Here is a 16,620-nt window from a genome sequence, read left to right as displayed (position 1 = left end):
ACTAACCAATAAAAGCAACACATAGACAGAAGGACCTCCCACACCACAAAAGCTAGAGTCATGACACAGGAGAAGAGGGATCCTCACTTGAGAAAATGTTTCCGTAAGATTGGGCTGTAGGCAGGCCTGTGGGGCATTTTCTTAATTAGTGATTGATGGGGAGTGGGGCCAAACATTGCAGGTGGTACCATTCCTGGGCTGGTAGTCCTGGCTTCCAAAAGAAAGCAGGCTGAGCAAGCCAGTAAGTAGCACCCTTCCATGGCCTCTGCATCAGCTCCTGCCTCTAGGTTTCTGTCATGTTTGGAGTTCCTGCCCTGACCTCCTTCAGTGGGAAACAATAACTATGAAAGTGTAAGCCAAATAAACCCTTTCCTTTCCATGTTGCTTTGGTCATGGTACTTCAATTAATTAATGAATTATTTAATCAATCAATTAATGTGTTTCTGTGTTTGTTTGTTTGGCTTGCTTTTGAGACAGGGTTTTTCTGTGTAGCCCTAGCTGTCCTAGCGTTAGCTTAGTAAACCATGTCTTTCTGCCAGTTTCCAAGACTCTGAAACAGAGGAGGTTTGGGTTGGAGCAGTTACATGTCTGTCTACCCCATATCCAACTAGGGTTCCCTATCTGGACACAGAAGAGTAGACAGCAATACCTCCTTCTGCTTCCTAAAAGGAAAGTGGAGCACCTCAGCACCACCTCTGGAAGCTGCCTGTCAGATAGGAAGCCAGATGAGGAGAGGCCGAGCCCTTCTTTGCTGTGCTGGATGACGTGCTGCAGGGCTGTGAGCTGGTCTAAGTGCAGGTGTGGGGAGGAAAGCCCGCAAGAAGACACCCGTCCTTGTTCGGTGTCTGGCTCCCAGAGCAAGCAGCAGATACAGTCTGAATAAAAACTTCACCATGAGACAGGCCACTCTCAGAAAAATGAACAACGTGCAGACTAACAGCTTTCGATGCAGCTAAAGCCAGAGCGATGGAATCTAAAGCTCTGCATGAAAGTAGCGAGGGAAAGAAAATAAAAAGCTAAATTACAGAGGCAGAAAAGTAATTGCTGAAATGCCAGTCAATCCTGGCATTACCTCAGTTACAAAAACAGTTCACGCAACATGTAGCTATGCTGATCAGTTAGAAGTCTACAGCTCTTTCTCATGCAACTTCATCCTGGTTTGCATTTCCTGCAGTGATTTAAGATGATTTGCCATACCCATGCAATGTGTGGTCACGCTGCAAAGACAATCGGCGATGTGTAGTGCTTAATATTTATAGGATATGGAAAGGCCTCCTTGTCTCAAACCTGTGAGAAATTGAAAGCAACCTGGGTAGTGACACCATTAGCTGGTCACTAGGAACTACTGTTGTCTCTCATCATTTGACTTACAGGAGGCGTTTCTCACTGTTGCTGGTTCTTTCTCTTTATTAGGAGGTTCATCTAATTATAGATTCTAAGCCAGAAAATCACTGCACCAACCTCGAGGCTCACAATCCTGGAGTGACTTGAATAGACCCTGTGCTGCCCTAGGACCACTGCAGGTGCGAGTGATGGACTGCAGAATGGCAAGGCTGCAGGAAACAGGGGCTGGGGTGGGCTGAAGAGGGGCTCAGTAGTGGCTGCTCTTGCTGAGGACTCGGGTTCTATTCCCAGCACCCACATGGAGGCTCACATCCACTCTAACTCCAGCTCCAGGAAGTCCAACATCCCTTCTGGCCTCCACAGCTACCATGCTCACATAGCTGGCACAGACATCAATCTATAGGCAAAATACAATAAAATAATTTAGAAAATAAAAAATAAAAAGTCAGGCATAGTGGCTCACACTTTCAATCCCAGCACTCAGGAAGCACAGGCAGGTGGATCTCTGAGTTGGAGACCAGCTGGTATACACAATGAGTTCTAGACTAACAAGCCTATGGAGACCCTATTCCCAAAACAAAATAAAACAAACAGTGGGGGGTTTGGAGAGTTGGCTCAGTGATTAAGAGTTCCAGATTGTGGCCAGCACCCACATGGTGGCTCACAACCACATATAACTCCAATTCTTCGGACTGCCATGGGCACTGCATACACATCATACACAAATATACATGCAAGTAAGACATATATACATAAAATAAAAATATAAGAGTAGGAACAATTCCATACACACTTATGACCATTTCTCACAAAGCAGAGGAAGTTTGAAGGGAGCTGAAAGTGCTAGGATTTTATGGAAACAGGCAGCCAGGCAGCCTCCAGCACACACCAACTATCTAACCATGCCCTGGCAGAAAAACCACACGATGACTTTTACCACCATGCCTCTCCCACAGATAAACCAGAACAAGTAAGTTACTGGAAGCAAACCCCCAAAGAAGCGCCCCAGAGCCTAGCTTGACCGACCTCGCGCCCTCAGTCCCCAGTGCTGCTGTACTGCACCACATGTTTACTCTGGGAGTGGAACAAAAAAAAGTTACTACCATCCAAGATGCAGCACTGTTCTTAGCAGACAAGCTGCCAGTGTGGACTCACGAGTGTGCCCTTGTTCTGGAGAAAGAGCTCCTCTCTTTCCCTGGCTCACTCCCAGTCTCCCTGAAGTCTTTCTTGAAAGCTTTACTCACTGGCAGGAGCCAATCAGTTTACTCCTAATGTAAACACCAACCAGAGTCAGGAGCAGAAAAGGACTAAAACAAAGCCCATCCCAACAGGATCATCCCAACCTGTGGCAGAACTTAGACTGAATGAATGTTTAAACTTAGAAAGGGTGGGGCCCAAAGGAATCCTTTTTGGCTCCTACTATATAAAGCAGGCCCAATGACAACATTTCCAGCTCCAGACATAAATACATGAGGATTTTACAAGCTCAGAACAAACAGGCTTTCAATGAGACTGCCCCCAAAATGCTAGTCTCAAATACACCTCAAAGAGTTAACGACTGGTTGAAATAAGCAGCTAAAAACTTGAGGGGAGGGCTGGAGAGATGGCTCTGAGGTTAAGAGAGCACTGACTGATCTTCCAGAGGTCCTGAGTTCAATTCTCAGTAACCACATGGTGGCTCACAACCATCTATAATGAGATCTTGTGCCCTCTTCTGGCTTGCAAGCATACATGGAAGTAATGTTGTATACATAATAAATAAATAAATCTTTAAAAAAAAACGAGAAGAAAAAAGTATAGGTGGCTCAGTGAGCTGTGCTTGCCATGTGAACATGAGGACCTGAATTTGATCCCCAGAACTCACAAAAAGTCAAGACCAGTGACAGAACACAGCTACTCATCCCAGTGTTGGGGAAGAACCCTGGGTTTGCTGCCCAGATAGTCTAGCCAATCAGCAAGCTCCAGAATCCAAACAAGAACATGTCGATAGAAGGATGGATGGAGGGGCTGGAGAGATGGCTCAGAGGTTAAGAGCACTGCCTGCTCTTCCAAAGGTCCTGAGTTCAATTCCCAGCAACCATATGGTGGCTCACAACCATCTGTAATGGGGTCTGGTGCCCTCTTCTGGCCTGCAGGTATACACACAGACAGAATATTGTATACATAATAAATAAATATTTAAAAAAAAAGGATGGATGGATGGATGGATGGATGGATGGATGGATGGATGGATAAGGTATATGGCAAAATGAAGACACCAAGTGTCAAGCTCTGGCCTGGCCACCACTGCCTCTCATGACACATGGGACAGGGGGCAGTTAAAACATGATATGTAGCTGGGCGGTGGTGATGCACACCTTTAATCCCAGCACTCAGGGGGCAGAGGCAGGCAGATCTCTATGAGTTCAAGGCTAGCCTGGTCTATCTACAAAGTGAGTTTCATGACATCCAGGACTGTGTTACAGAGAAACTCTGTCTCAAAAAACAAAAACACACAAGAAAAAAACGTAGTATACAACAACTCGATAAGCTTTAAATTCTCACATAGTCAGCACTAAAACTCACCAGGCAAGAAGCTAGGGGTGGAGGCTGGTGAAGTTGCACTTGCTGTGCATATATAAGGAGGTCTCTAGATTCAGTCACAGACCCAGGCAAAATAATAATAATAATAATAATAATAATAATAATAATAGACACCAAGCAATACTCATTTGCTAGTCACTCTTTAATTACTTACTAATGTAACCCTGGGTATCATGTTTGATCCTGAAGAGAGAATGATAGGCAATGCTGTTAAGAGAACAACTCTGTTCCTCCAGGAACATCTGGCAATGGCGGGGTATTTCTGATTGTCACATCTGATCAATGTAAAAGTGACCTCATATATCTAGAGGGCAGAGGAACCGGTGCACCAGTACAAACACACAGTTGTAAATGTGGAAAATACGCCATGTAGTCAGCCGCTCAGAGAACAAAGCTCTCCACTACTGGCATCTGTCGAGTTAAAAGCAGTCCTGAGGACCATGGCATTCCAACTGCTGTCGGCATCTTAGCATCTCCACTGCTGCAGCTATAACCCTTCACACAAACCACCTTCCTTTAAACCTACCTTTCAGGGTTGTTTCCTATCTGGTACATGAGGGCCTTGTGAGAGATCAAACTGTCACTCATAGACAAAGGAGGCTAGGAGCTTGGAACGAGTATCCTTAGGGCTCACTAGGCACCTGTCTGTGAGGGTCCAACTTCCTCCATTGTCCCGCATCGCCATCGCCTACTGAAGGACTTTAGAGCCCAGCTGGAGAGCATTTTCCTTTCAGGCCGACATTTACTTACACACAAGCACCGCAACACAGAAGAATGACACGGAGGAGCTTAGAGCACTTCTTTCAAAGATCTTCATCTGCTGAACACCAGGGCCTCATATGAGCTTGCTGACACCAGAGTATCATAAAAACATGTATCTTTCATCTGAGCACCAGGGCCAGTCAGGGCTACACAGAGACCCTGTCTTAAAACGAACAAACAAAAACAAAAAAAAAGCCTCATACAGTCTCACTGGGAAAAATGACAGGCATCCATAATCTTAGCACTCAGCTGTGATAGGGTAGAGCAGATTCCCCTCTGTATGCTGTGAATATCATTGGTTAATAATAAAGAAGCTGTTTTGGGCCTGTGATAGGGTAGAGTAGAGCTAGGCAGGGAAAATTAAACTGAATGCTGGGAGAAATAGGCAGAGTCAGAAGGAGGCCATGTAGCCCCATTGGAGACAGATGCAGGAACTTTACCTGGTAAGCCAAAGTCTCATGCCAATACACAGAATAGAAATGGGTTAAATTAAGATGTAAGAGTTAGCCAATAAGAAGCTAGAGCTAATGGGCCAAGCAGTGATTTAAATAATAATTTCAAAAAAAGAGTTAAACACAGCTTAACATCACAGCTACTTTAAGGGAGGTTTTTCTGATTCAGTGGTAGCAGGAAAAAAAAGCCCTGCCTTTTTGAAACAATGGCTTTCTGGACCGTGCTGCCAGTGCGAACTCTGGCTCTTTCAAGAGAACAAGCATTTAAATGGGGTTTGTGGGCAGCGTGTTGCCAGTTATTTGGTGGCAGCATGGGCCCACTGGTTACCAGAGTTGAGGTGGTGAGGATGACTCCCACCGGGCAGTCACAGAGGCAGTAAACATGCTTTCTCCATGTTGGACCAGGTGGAGCCACCAGGCAGGGCCATGTTGGTGCTAGCCATGCCTGCTTAGCATTTAATTAAAAAAGAAAAAAGTAGTTCTGGTCAGAAAACGATTACAGATATGCAGTAAAGGCAGATTCAAATGAAAAAGACCTCTAAATGGGTCACAGTGTGTTTTTAAAAATGTATATAGGATTGGGAAAGAAGAGTATAGAGAGTTATAAAAAGAAGTAAATGGTTTTAAAATAATAAAACAAAGTCTTTAAAGGGACAGAGTACAGACAGTCATAGATTAAAGGAATAAAGATAATAAAATAAATATTAAAGTAATAGAGTAAAAACAAGCCACTTAAAGATGGAAAATTCACAGAGAGTCTAGATTATGTATATTATTGTGTTTTCTTTGAATTTTTTGACTGTTAAAGAGCTATGTAATGAGAAACATTTTGCTGTATGGACCTTTAAGTTAAACTAACATAAAGGCATCTTGACTTCAGAATTTGAGTCTAAGGATATGTTGCTTTTGAAAAGAGATTAGGACTTTGAAAAGAATTTAGGACTTTTCATGACAATGAGACATATCTGCTCCTGGCAGCACCAATATGTCAAAAGGATGATGGGCCTTGAAGAGGCTCCTTAGGGAGTTTGCTAGCCATTTGGGCAGGAAACTGTTCTTGCCTGGACTGCTTAATGTTATGTTGTATGAACTGGACATGCAGGACCCACAGAGAAATGACTGTGGGAGAAAGAAGGCTGAGTCAGAGAGACGCCATGTAGCCCTGCTAGAGACAGATGCCGGAACTTTACACAGTAAGCCACAACCTCCTAGCGATATACAGATTAATGAAGATGGGTTAATTTAAGATAAGAGTTAGCCAGAAATACACTTAAGCTATTGGCCAAACAGTATTGCAAATAATATGGTTTCTGTGTGGTTATTTGGGGGCTAAGCAGTCGGGAACAAACAAGCGGCCTCATACAACACAGCTGAGACAAGAGACTCATTTGATGACAACCTGAACTACACAGTGAGGTCTTAGCTAAAATAGACTTATACACACACAAATACATACATACATACACACACATATATATACACATACATACATACATACAAACACACATGCAAAGAAGTAATAATAAAAACAAGAGTAGAGCCTCACCTTAATTGACAGATACCACTTTACAGTGTAAAGCACCTTTTCTGGTATGAAGAAAGTACATTAGCATGTAAACCTCACAAAAACCTTGTTCCTTTGTTTTTTAATTGCATAATAATGTGCTACAAAGTGGCAAGGTGCAAATATGTTCCTCACTCGGCTGTAAATGCAGGACCACTTGATGACACTGAGCACACTGGAATGATTTAATACACAAGGAACAGGTCAGAAGAGGCCAGAGTTATGTGCAATGGCCATTAGTCTTACTAACTTTCAAATACAATTTCCAATTCTTTTGTTTTGTTTTGTCTTGTTTTTTGTTTTTGTTTTTTTTTTTTGGAGATTGGGTTTCTCGCCTTGGGCTCTTCTATAACTTGCTTTGTAGACCAGGCTGGCCTGGAACTGACAGAGATCTGCCTACCTCTGCCTTCCATGTGCTGGGACTCCGCCCAGCCCAAGTCTTATTAGTAGTATGCAACGAGTTAAGCACTTTTTGTCGTGGTTTGGTGTTGTTGTTGTTGTTGTTTTAAACAAGGACTCACTACACAGTCCAGGCTGGCCTGGTGGCAATCCTCTGTCTTTACTTCTTGGGTGTTGGGAATCACAGGCACGAGGCACCAAGATTAGATAAACCCTTAAGAAGAAATTAGCAGTGGGTGTGTGTGTGTGTGTGTTGTGTGTATAGGCACACATATACCACAGCATGTGTGTGGATGTCAGAAGATTAACTTGCAGGAATGGGTTCTCTCTTTCCATCATGGGATTCAGGGATTGAAATCAGGTCATCAGGCTTGCCCAGCAAGCACTTTTAACCACTGAGCCATCTTGCTTACCATGGAGACTTCTAATTAACCAACTTTTCACTAATTAACGCAGGTAATGTAGTATTTATGTTTCTGTATAATCAACACATCATTCCCCTTTGTAGAAGTGATCTCAATTCTAAAGAAACCTTTTATTCATTTTTTTGTAAGATTTATTGTTTAGTGTGTGTGTGTGTAGAGTGTGGGCAGATATGTGCACCTGAGTGCAGGTAACCACAAAGGTCAAAGAGGGCACAGGATCCCTGGAGCTAGAACTGCAGGTGGTAGTAAGCCCTCAATCTGGGTGCTGGAACTAAATCGGGTCCTCGGGAAGCACAGGAAAAGCTCTCAACCACTAAGTCACCACTCCATCTAAGACCCTTATCTAAGACATGTTTACCCTAACTGCAATTCAGTTGTTTTCTGAAATTAAAACTCACCTCTCACTGTTGCCTTCCCCTCCCCTCCCAGGAAACAATCCACAAACTCCAATATCATCCAAACAGCTGTAGCAAGGACAGCCATGAGCACAGATATATGTCAGTCATTATTAGCTTCCTACACAATAATTCCCAAAATGACTGCTTTAAGATCAATGTCAAGTCAGTGTTTGATCACAGTCCTGGATACATAAATAACTGCACAAGAAAGAAATGTAACCATATAACTACAAGACATTCCACTATGTACTTAGGACTCAAGAGAAACAAAGACAGGAAAGGTTAACTTAAGGAGTCCTACTCCCACTCACTTGCTAGACAACAAAACTATCTACAACTGATGCCTGCAAACACCTGACTGCTCAGATCTCTGCACACAAATCAAGCCTTGAATGTGGTCCCATATCACATTTGCCAAAGTCAAGTAGGCAAGGAGGACTCTTCTGTATACAAGCGTTAACTCTTGGGTGGCCTGCTCTAGGGTCTAGAGCAGTGGTTCTCAACCTCTAGAAGGGTTCCTCATATTGTAGTGACCCCCAACCATAAAATTATTTTCATTGCTACTTTGTAACTATAATTTTGCTGTTATGAATCATAGTGTAAAATATCTGTTTTCCAAAGGTCTTAAGAGACCCCTGTGAAAGGGTTGTTGGACCTCCCTCAAAGGGGTCACACCACACAGGTTGAGAGTCACTGGGCTAGAGAGATGGCTCACAAGATGGCACTTGTTGCTCTCACAGAGGACCCAGGTTAGATGTTTAACACCCACATGGTATGTCACATTTTTCAGGAGATCTAATGCTGTCTCCTGATCCCCACAAGAACCAGGCAAGCATGTGGTACACACATGTATATCACTCATTCAAATAAAATAAATACATTTAAATAAAAATACACTGTCTCGAAAAACCAAAAAAATAAATAAATAAATAAAAAATAAAAAAAAAAATAAAAATACATATCATAAATGAGAAGTCATCGTTAATTGTTCCTCCCAGAAAAACCATTACCCCAAACAAAAGTTTAAAAAACTAATTTAATTCCAAAGCTATGCATCACCAGTGGCGCACAGGAGGCAGAAGCAAGAGGATCTCTGTGAGTTCTAGTACTACTGAGATTACATAGAAACCCTATTTAAAAAAAAAAAGTTTAATTCCAACAGCCTTCAAAAGTTAATTAATCTTAGTGTTTTCCAATAAAGCAGAATATTATAATTCAAAAGAAAGTCTTTTTTTTTTTTTTTTTTTTTGAGAAAGGGTTTCTCTGTAGCTTTGGAGCCTGCCCTGGAACTAGCTCTTGTAGACCAGGCCGAATTTACAGAGATCCAGAGATCCGCCTGCCTCTGCCTCCCGAGTGCTGAGATTAGAGGTGTGCGCCCCTGTACAGCTCCACATCTTTTTTGGAGGGTGTGAGAGAGACAGGTCTCATGGAAACCGGAACAATCTCACACGTGGCGTGCAGTCACAATTGGCCTTGGATTCCTGATGTTCCTATCCCACCTTCCAGATGCCAGGATTACAGGCTTAGGTTACTACACTTGCCTGAAATCCATGCTTTCCATAAGTAGAATTAACTGAAGTTTTGAATTCCCTGATAGAAATGGGAATACTGCTTGCTGATGTTGTAATATACAGAATGCTGGGCAGCCCTCTCTGTCAGAGGCTAACATACCCAGCGAAGGCAGATTAGATTTGAAGCCTACAGATCTGTTGCCCAATTTACTAACTCCACCCCCTGAGGCGCCATGACCCCTTACCTGGATGACAGGCAAGTAGTCAGGGAGTCCTTTTAGTTTACTGCAGAGTAAACTTCACTGTGGCAGTGTTTAGACAGCACCTGTCTGCTGAGGATGAAGCACTGAACAAACAGAACACAAGAATGTTGTTTCTGAGTGCACACTTGTTTGTTTTGATTGGTTTGTTTTGTCTGAGGCAGGGTTTCTCTGTGTAGCCTTGGCTGTCCTCGAACTCACTCAATAGACCAAGCTTGCCTCGAACTCAGAGATCTGCCTGCCTCTGCATCTGCCTCCCATCTGCTGAAATAAAAATGCGTGCCCCCATGCCTGGAAGTGAGATGCAAATGCGTCCCATCTATGCTTTTGGAGTGTACTTTTATTAAAGAAATGAACACAAGACCCACCCCTGGGGTTTGTCACCTCCACTTATAAGGTGACATCAGTTTTAAATCAGCCTGCCCAAAATAAATAAGTAAATAAATCAACCTGTCACTAGTTTGAGAATGAAAATATTAATATTAGGTACTGGCAGGAAATTTCCTTTAACTCCCTTGAAAACAGTTCACAGTGGTTTAATTTAGTTCAGAGCACTGAGCTGCCAGCAGGAGCTAGTCAAGCCCTCACCTGGACCCTTTGACAAGCCCCCATGGAGCTACTTCTAACCCTACCATTTCCTGAGGGTGAGAACAAAAAATTTGGTCAACATTTTCCTGGTGCAAAAGTTCAACAAACAATTAGCCTTAAAAGCAGAGATTTTTCAGTCAAAACCTAACTGGAAGTTAAAATCAATGAAGCTCTTAACTTTTAAAAAAGATGCAGGCTGGGCATGGTTGTGCATACCTTTAAATCCTAGCACCCAGGAGGCAGAGGCAGGTGGATCTCTTTGAGTTGGATGCCAGCCTGATTTACATGGCAAGTTCCAGGACAGCCAGGGCTACAAAGAAAGACCCTATCTCAAAAAGAGAAAACTAAAAAAAATAAATAAAATAAACCTTAACAGCTGAGATGGAGCTAAGCGGTGGGGCATTTGGCCCACCCTCAGCACAGCGCAATAAGCCACAAACCCAGTGAGCATCATCTGAAGCGTGTCTATGCTGCTGCGCCAGCTGGCGCAAAACAGACAAGCGTGTTAGTGCAAGTGGAGTCGGTGATAATGGTACAGTAGGAGGGACCCAAAGCGCCAAGACTAAAATTTTAGAAACTTCGGTATGTGTTGGAAACTTTCTAATAAAATGTTGGGAGAAAGTAACCATAGCAACTCACAGGTCTTCTCATGTTCAGTCCTTTAGCTTGCAATTTCTGTACTTTAGAGCAGTATAACACCACAGCTTTGATTCTAGTAAGGAGTTTTTGCTTTTGTGTTTAAAAAAAAAAAAAAAAAACCCATGGAAAATTCCACACACATTATCCACTAACAGGTCTGCTGTGAAACAAGTCAAGAAAATCCTGTCGATAGTTTTTTTTTTTTTAAATAATTTATTTAACTTTATTTTAAGTGCATTGGCGTGAAGACATCAGATCCCAGAAAACTGGAGTTACAGACAGTTGTGAACTACCATGTGAGTGCTGGGAATTGAACCTGGGTCCTCTGGTGCTCTTAACCGCTGAGCCATTTCTCCAGTCCCTCCCCCCCCACCCCCCCCAACTTTCCCACCCCCCCACCCCCCGCATAGACAGTTTTGAAGTCTCTAAAACTCCAGGCTAAGAGAAGGCCTTGCAAGCAGCTCCAAAAGCTGTCAACTGAGGGTGCAACAGTATCACTTAAGATGGCCCCATACAGCATGGACGTCATAACACCCCTGGGAGGGAGCCGTGAGGAGCAGTCAGACTGCAGTGCACACAAACTACCAAAGAAAACTAGTAAGTTCGATGGTTTTCAAAAACGTGCAGCCTGGAAAACCGAGCAGGTCAACTCTGAAGACACCTGTTCCCCAGAGGCTAGGTAGAGAGCCTCCAGGAAAGGTGCCCACACTGGTTCCTGCTGTCTGAGCAGCCATGATTACAACAGAAATGACGCTCTGGTTTAAACAACGAGCCAGGGGATCCATGAATCAAGTTCATGGCTAAACTTAAAATAATTTATATATAAATGTTTTATGGCTGAAACTTAAGGACATGTATTTTGACTACAGCAAAAATTATAAGTACTCCAAAATTTACATTAAGTCTAATGGGAAAGACCAAGTGGACTTGGGATTTTGCTGTGGGAACTCCTTCAACCAAAAACCTTTACGATACTGGCCTACTTTGGGCGTGGTCTTATGTACTACATATGCAGACAAAAAGGGGGGGCTTGACTGTTGAAGTCGAATCCAGCCCCCCCCCACACACACAGAGGACTGTGGATCACTACTCTTTCTGTGAGTTTATCCCCTAATAAATTCTGTGAGTTTTACCCCTAGTACATAAACTTTTATTATACTCCATTCTGGGCTAGTGAAGACATACTGCAACAGGTTTTGTTTTGTTTTTTTGAGACAGAGTTTCTCTGTGTAGACATGGTTGTCCTGGAACTCACTCTGTAAACCAGGCTGGCCTCAAACTCACAAAGATATACCAGTCTCTGCCTCCCAAATGCTGGGATTAAAGGGTGCGCCGCCACCACCACCTGGTAGACCAAGTGTTTTTAAATATTTTCTTCCTTCTTAGACATGGAATTCAGGGATTAAGAAGAGGCTCCTAGGGGCTGGAGAGATGGTTTAGCAGTTAAGAGCACTGGCTGCTCTTTCAGAGGACCTGGGTTCAATTCCCAGCACCCACATGACAGCTCACAAAGCTCACAACCATCTGTGACTCCATTCTAGGGAATCTGACTCCCTCTCATGGATATACTTACAGGCAAAACACCAATATACATAAAATGGTAATAAATAAATTATTTTTAAAAAACAGGCTCTTAAATTGATATGAAGAGGCAGCCCCTCTTCGCCACTCAGGCTGTGACAACTGGAGTGGCAGAGCACTGGCACTGACCAAACTCTGATGGACACGTGCAGCCCAGAAATAACAGTCACAGGGAAAATTGAGTAACAGCAGCAAACATTTACAACATTCTGGTCAACCTCAACGTTGGGAGAGATCTGCTTTTAGACAAGGGAAATACCAATCCCTAACTTGGGGTTGCACACTGCTCACAAAGCTAAGAATACGTTGTTTGTAAACACTGCAGGGGCCCTTCAGACAGCAATTCAACAACACATGGTTTGGAGTTTTGCAATATTAGAGATTAATCCTGGAGCCTTGTGCGTGCTAAGCAAGTATCCCACTACTGAGCTACAGCTCCAAAACCCTTTTCTTTTTACTTCTGAGACAGGGTCTCTCTGCCTGCCTTGGTCTCCCAAGAGCTAGGATCAAAGGCATTCACCACTGCTCAGCATTTCAATTAGTCATCAATAGCTGAGGAACATTGACTCAGTTCATAAACAGAAAGAAAGACTGAAATCTGGGCTCTACATTGAGGAGGGGAATCTGCTAACTCTACAGCTGCTTCCCTGCTGTGCATAAAGCACAGGTCAATGAAGAAGCCAGACAAAAGAAGAAAGAGCCTGACAGGTGGTGGCACATGCCTTTAATCCCAGCACTCAGGAGGCAGAGGCAGGTGGATCTCTGTGAGTTCGAGGCTAGCCTGGTCTACAAGAGCTAGTTCCAGGATAGGCACCAAAGCTACAGAGAAACCCTGTCTCTAAAAAAAAAAAAAAAAAAAAAAAAAAAAGACAGATGGATGGACAGACTGTCAGTTCTAATATACTGAGAAATGGCATTTTGGATTTTATTAACAGTTTAACAGTTAACCTAAGGTGATCTGGTTAAAGTCAAAATGAGTAAGATTATGGTAAGTTTAAGGTTTGTTTCAAAATAAGTCATCTTAAAGGAGGGAGTTCAAGAAAAAAGGAGACTGACCTTAGGTAGGAGTTGATAATTGCCAAAACTGGGCAACCAACTCACAGTGCCCTCTATAGTGTTCAATTTTCATACTTAAAAATAACTTCAGAAGCCAGGCTTGATGGCTCACACCTGTAATCTCTGAACCTCTGTGGATGAGACAGGAGGACTCAGCCTAAACTAGAGGCACCATCAAAAAAAAAAAAAAAAAAAAAAAAAAAAAGAAAAAACTAAACAAAATAACTTCACTTTCCTGGAAGTGCCTTAATTGTCGATGTGGCAAAGGATATGCTCAGAGCTGCTTGCAGAATCGTTTGTTTAGGGGCTGTTAAAAAGTTATTACACTCACCAGGGCAGTGGTGGCCCACACCTTTAATGCCAGCACTAGGGAGGCAGAGGCAGGCGGATCTCTGAGTTTGAGGCCAGCCTGGTCTACAGAACGAGTGCCAGGACAGGCTATAAAGCTACACAGAGAAACCCTGTCTTGGAAAAAAAAACAACCAAGCAACCAAAAAAAGAGCTATGTACTCAACAATTTATGCTAGAAACTATTTCCTGACTGTTACAAATTTTACGAAGAGTCAAAACAAAAACAGAGGCTGCCTTGCATTATTGAGATGGCTGTGATATAACCATCTCCAATTACTAAGGAAATTGACTGCTCCAAACAATCTGATGGTAGAGGGCTGAAGAGATGGGTAGGTCAGGAGAAGCATCATGCACAGAGATACTGTCTCTGAAAATAACACAGAAAAGCAAGACACCAGAGGTTGATCTCTGGTCTCCACAGGCACACAGGGTCATGCACATGTGTACACGCTATCACAAAGGTAAAACACACACACACACACACACACACTAACATACACAAAATAATCCTATGGCATAGAAAAGTCGTTGAGCACAGCAAACACACTATATTACTTCCGTAAATCTGCGTGTGCGTGTCTTTAAGGGTAGCCAATGTCACTAAGCAGATTTAAAACAAACAAACAAAGAGCAGACACTTTTGAGACAGCTCAGCATATAAAGTGCTTGTGCAGCACGGAGCCCAGACAACCTACTGAACCCCAAAAGTTGTCTTCCGAAGTCCACACAGCTGCTGCTGCTATTACACTCAAAAATAAAAACAGAAGAACTTCATCTTACTAAAAGAGAGAAAGGCTGAGTCAGAAAAGAAAAGATGGTCCTCTAAAACTCACCAGAACAGCCAAGACTGCTCCCTCCACACTCACCAACTACAGTTTTCAGTTTTCCCTTCAACAAGTAACGAAGTCGAAGTCGTTCATAATTTACATTTGGTAGGCAGAGATGCCTAAAAGACCTAGTTTCTAACTCTGCTAACACCTTCTCAAGAATTACAGTTGCGAGCAGATGTAAACAGACAGATGAAAAAGTGCCCCCACATCACGCCGGGTAAAACGGAACAAAATAAAGCTTCCACAAGAGCCAGCAGTGTTGGCACAGTGAGGGAGGTGCGGCCAGGACTTCAGGGAAACTGCTAAATGCGACCCCGGAGTGAGAGAAAAGTTCAGTCAAAGAACGTGAAAAGCTGTGGACGCGACCAGAAAGGCAGGGCTTTCACACTTTTGCACACTCCCTCTCCAGAGCCTAACACACAGGAGAGCTCCAGAAAGGTCTGCTGAGCCCAACGGGCGCCTGTGCCAGCAACTTCCACAGAAAAAGAAATCACAAGGTTCTGGATGGTGACTGGGAAACATGGGACAGATTGTTGAGCTTGGGGGAACCGACCAAGTCCCCACAGCTGGTTCTACAGAAGGACGGCTATGTCTACATACATACTTTGCCTGCTACAGTGTCCCAATTAAGCGCGCGCCCCTTTCTGATGCTAGGCAAGCACAATGCCCAAGCGCTGGCAGTGGGCACGCGGGTTCTTCTGCCTCGGAGGAAACCCAAATGGGAAGGTAGGTCAACTTCTGTCCAGTCTGCACCCTAAATTATACCTTCATATCACGCTAATAAATTATGCAAACCGTTTATTGGGACACGATGTGGGTCTGGCACGCTGATAAGCGCTTTACACGCCCCATTTCACTGCACCTTCACAGTCTGAAGAGGCAGGGACAGGACCGGGACGGGATTAGTCTTCTACCTCCCCCCCCCCACTCCGCTTCCCCTCACAACTGAAAAACAAAAGAGTATGAAATGACTTGCGAAGGGGGCAGAGCCGGGATTTGGCACCACGTCCCATGGCTCGGCAGTGGCCGCAACACTGTGCACTGTGCACGGCGCCGAGACCTGGGGGGCTCCGGATCGGCCCAGCCCCTGCCCGCACCCCCGCCTAACTCGGGCACCGGGCCCACGAGCGCAGCGGAGGGCCCGCCTCCTCCGGGAAGGCCCCGCGGGCGGAGACGGGCCTGGGCCGCAGCTCGCGCGCCCGCGAGGCCTAGCCCACCCGCCGCCCACCTCCCGCTGCCGCCGTGCCTACGGGGCCCTGCCGAGGCCCGGCCTGGCCGCCTCACCTGGCTGCTTCCCCGGAGCTCGTACCCGGGCCGGCGGTCCTGGGCGGCGGCGAGGAAGGGAAGGAGCAAAGGAGGAGGGCGAGGAAGAAGGGACCAGGGGAGGAAAGAGGCGGTGTAGCCGCGGAGGAGGCGGGAGCCGCCGGGCCGGGGATCAGAAGGGGGGGGGGGAGACGACACAGAAGCGACGACCGACAGCGCAAACGCTGAAGAGCGGCTCCGGCGCCCGCAGCCCGGCAGGAAGTGACGGGGGAGGGGCCGCGCCCGCCCCCAGCCCCCGCCCGCCTCCATATCGGCCCCACCCCCACCGCGGCTGGGACCACAAGTCCCGGCGGGCGCCGCAGCCTGCCTGCGCCCTCTAGACATGCTGGTGCGTCAGGGGCCGGCATGGTTCCGTCTGGTCGGGGCATGCTGGGAGTTGTAGTTTTGCAGGAGCTCAAGCTGAGCCGGGAAAGCAGGCCTATCTTCCTTTCTCTCTCGGCTTTGTGTTTCCTTCTAGGCAGACACTCCTTTATGTCAACATCTGTGAACCTGCTGCCGTGTGCAAGGTCAGAAGCCGAGAAAACGGCGAGAGTGCGCAGGTCCGTGCTCTCGTG

The 16,620-nt window shown here is 45.0% G+C and overlaps 1 protein-coding gene across 3 annotated transcripts in view; it reads right to left on the bottom strand.

Moving 5' to 3' along the window:
- Positions 1 to 16,249, bottom strand: part of Stau1 (staufen double-stranded RNA binding protein 1) — a 39,654-nt gene extending 23,405 nt beyond the window's left edge. For 2 of the 3 annotated variants that reach the window (XM_038330000.2, XM_038330002.2), the window contains exon 1: positions 16,028 to 16,248. The gene's annotated coding sequence lies outside the window, so the exon portion shown is untranslated. Of the gene's footprint in view, positions 1 to 9,683; positions 9,785 to 16,027 lie in introns of all 3 variants that reach the window. The other variant, XM_038330001.2, reaches the window with a different exon arrangement.
- Between the last annotated feature and the right edge of the window lie 371 nt (positions 16,250 to 16,620).

Source organism: Arvicola amphibius, chromosome 5 (genome assembly GCF_903992535.2).
Source record: "Arvicola amphibius chromosome 5, mArvAmp1.2, whole genome shotgun sequence".
Classification (NCBI taxonomy): domain Eukaryota; kingdom Metazoa; phylum Chordata; class Mammalia; order Rodentia; family Cricetidae; genus Arvicola; species Arvicola amphibius.
Note: the sequence above shows the minus strand (reverse complement) of the source record. Positions and strands in the feature narration are given on the sequence as shown.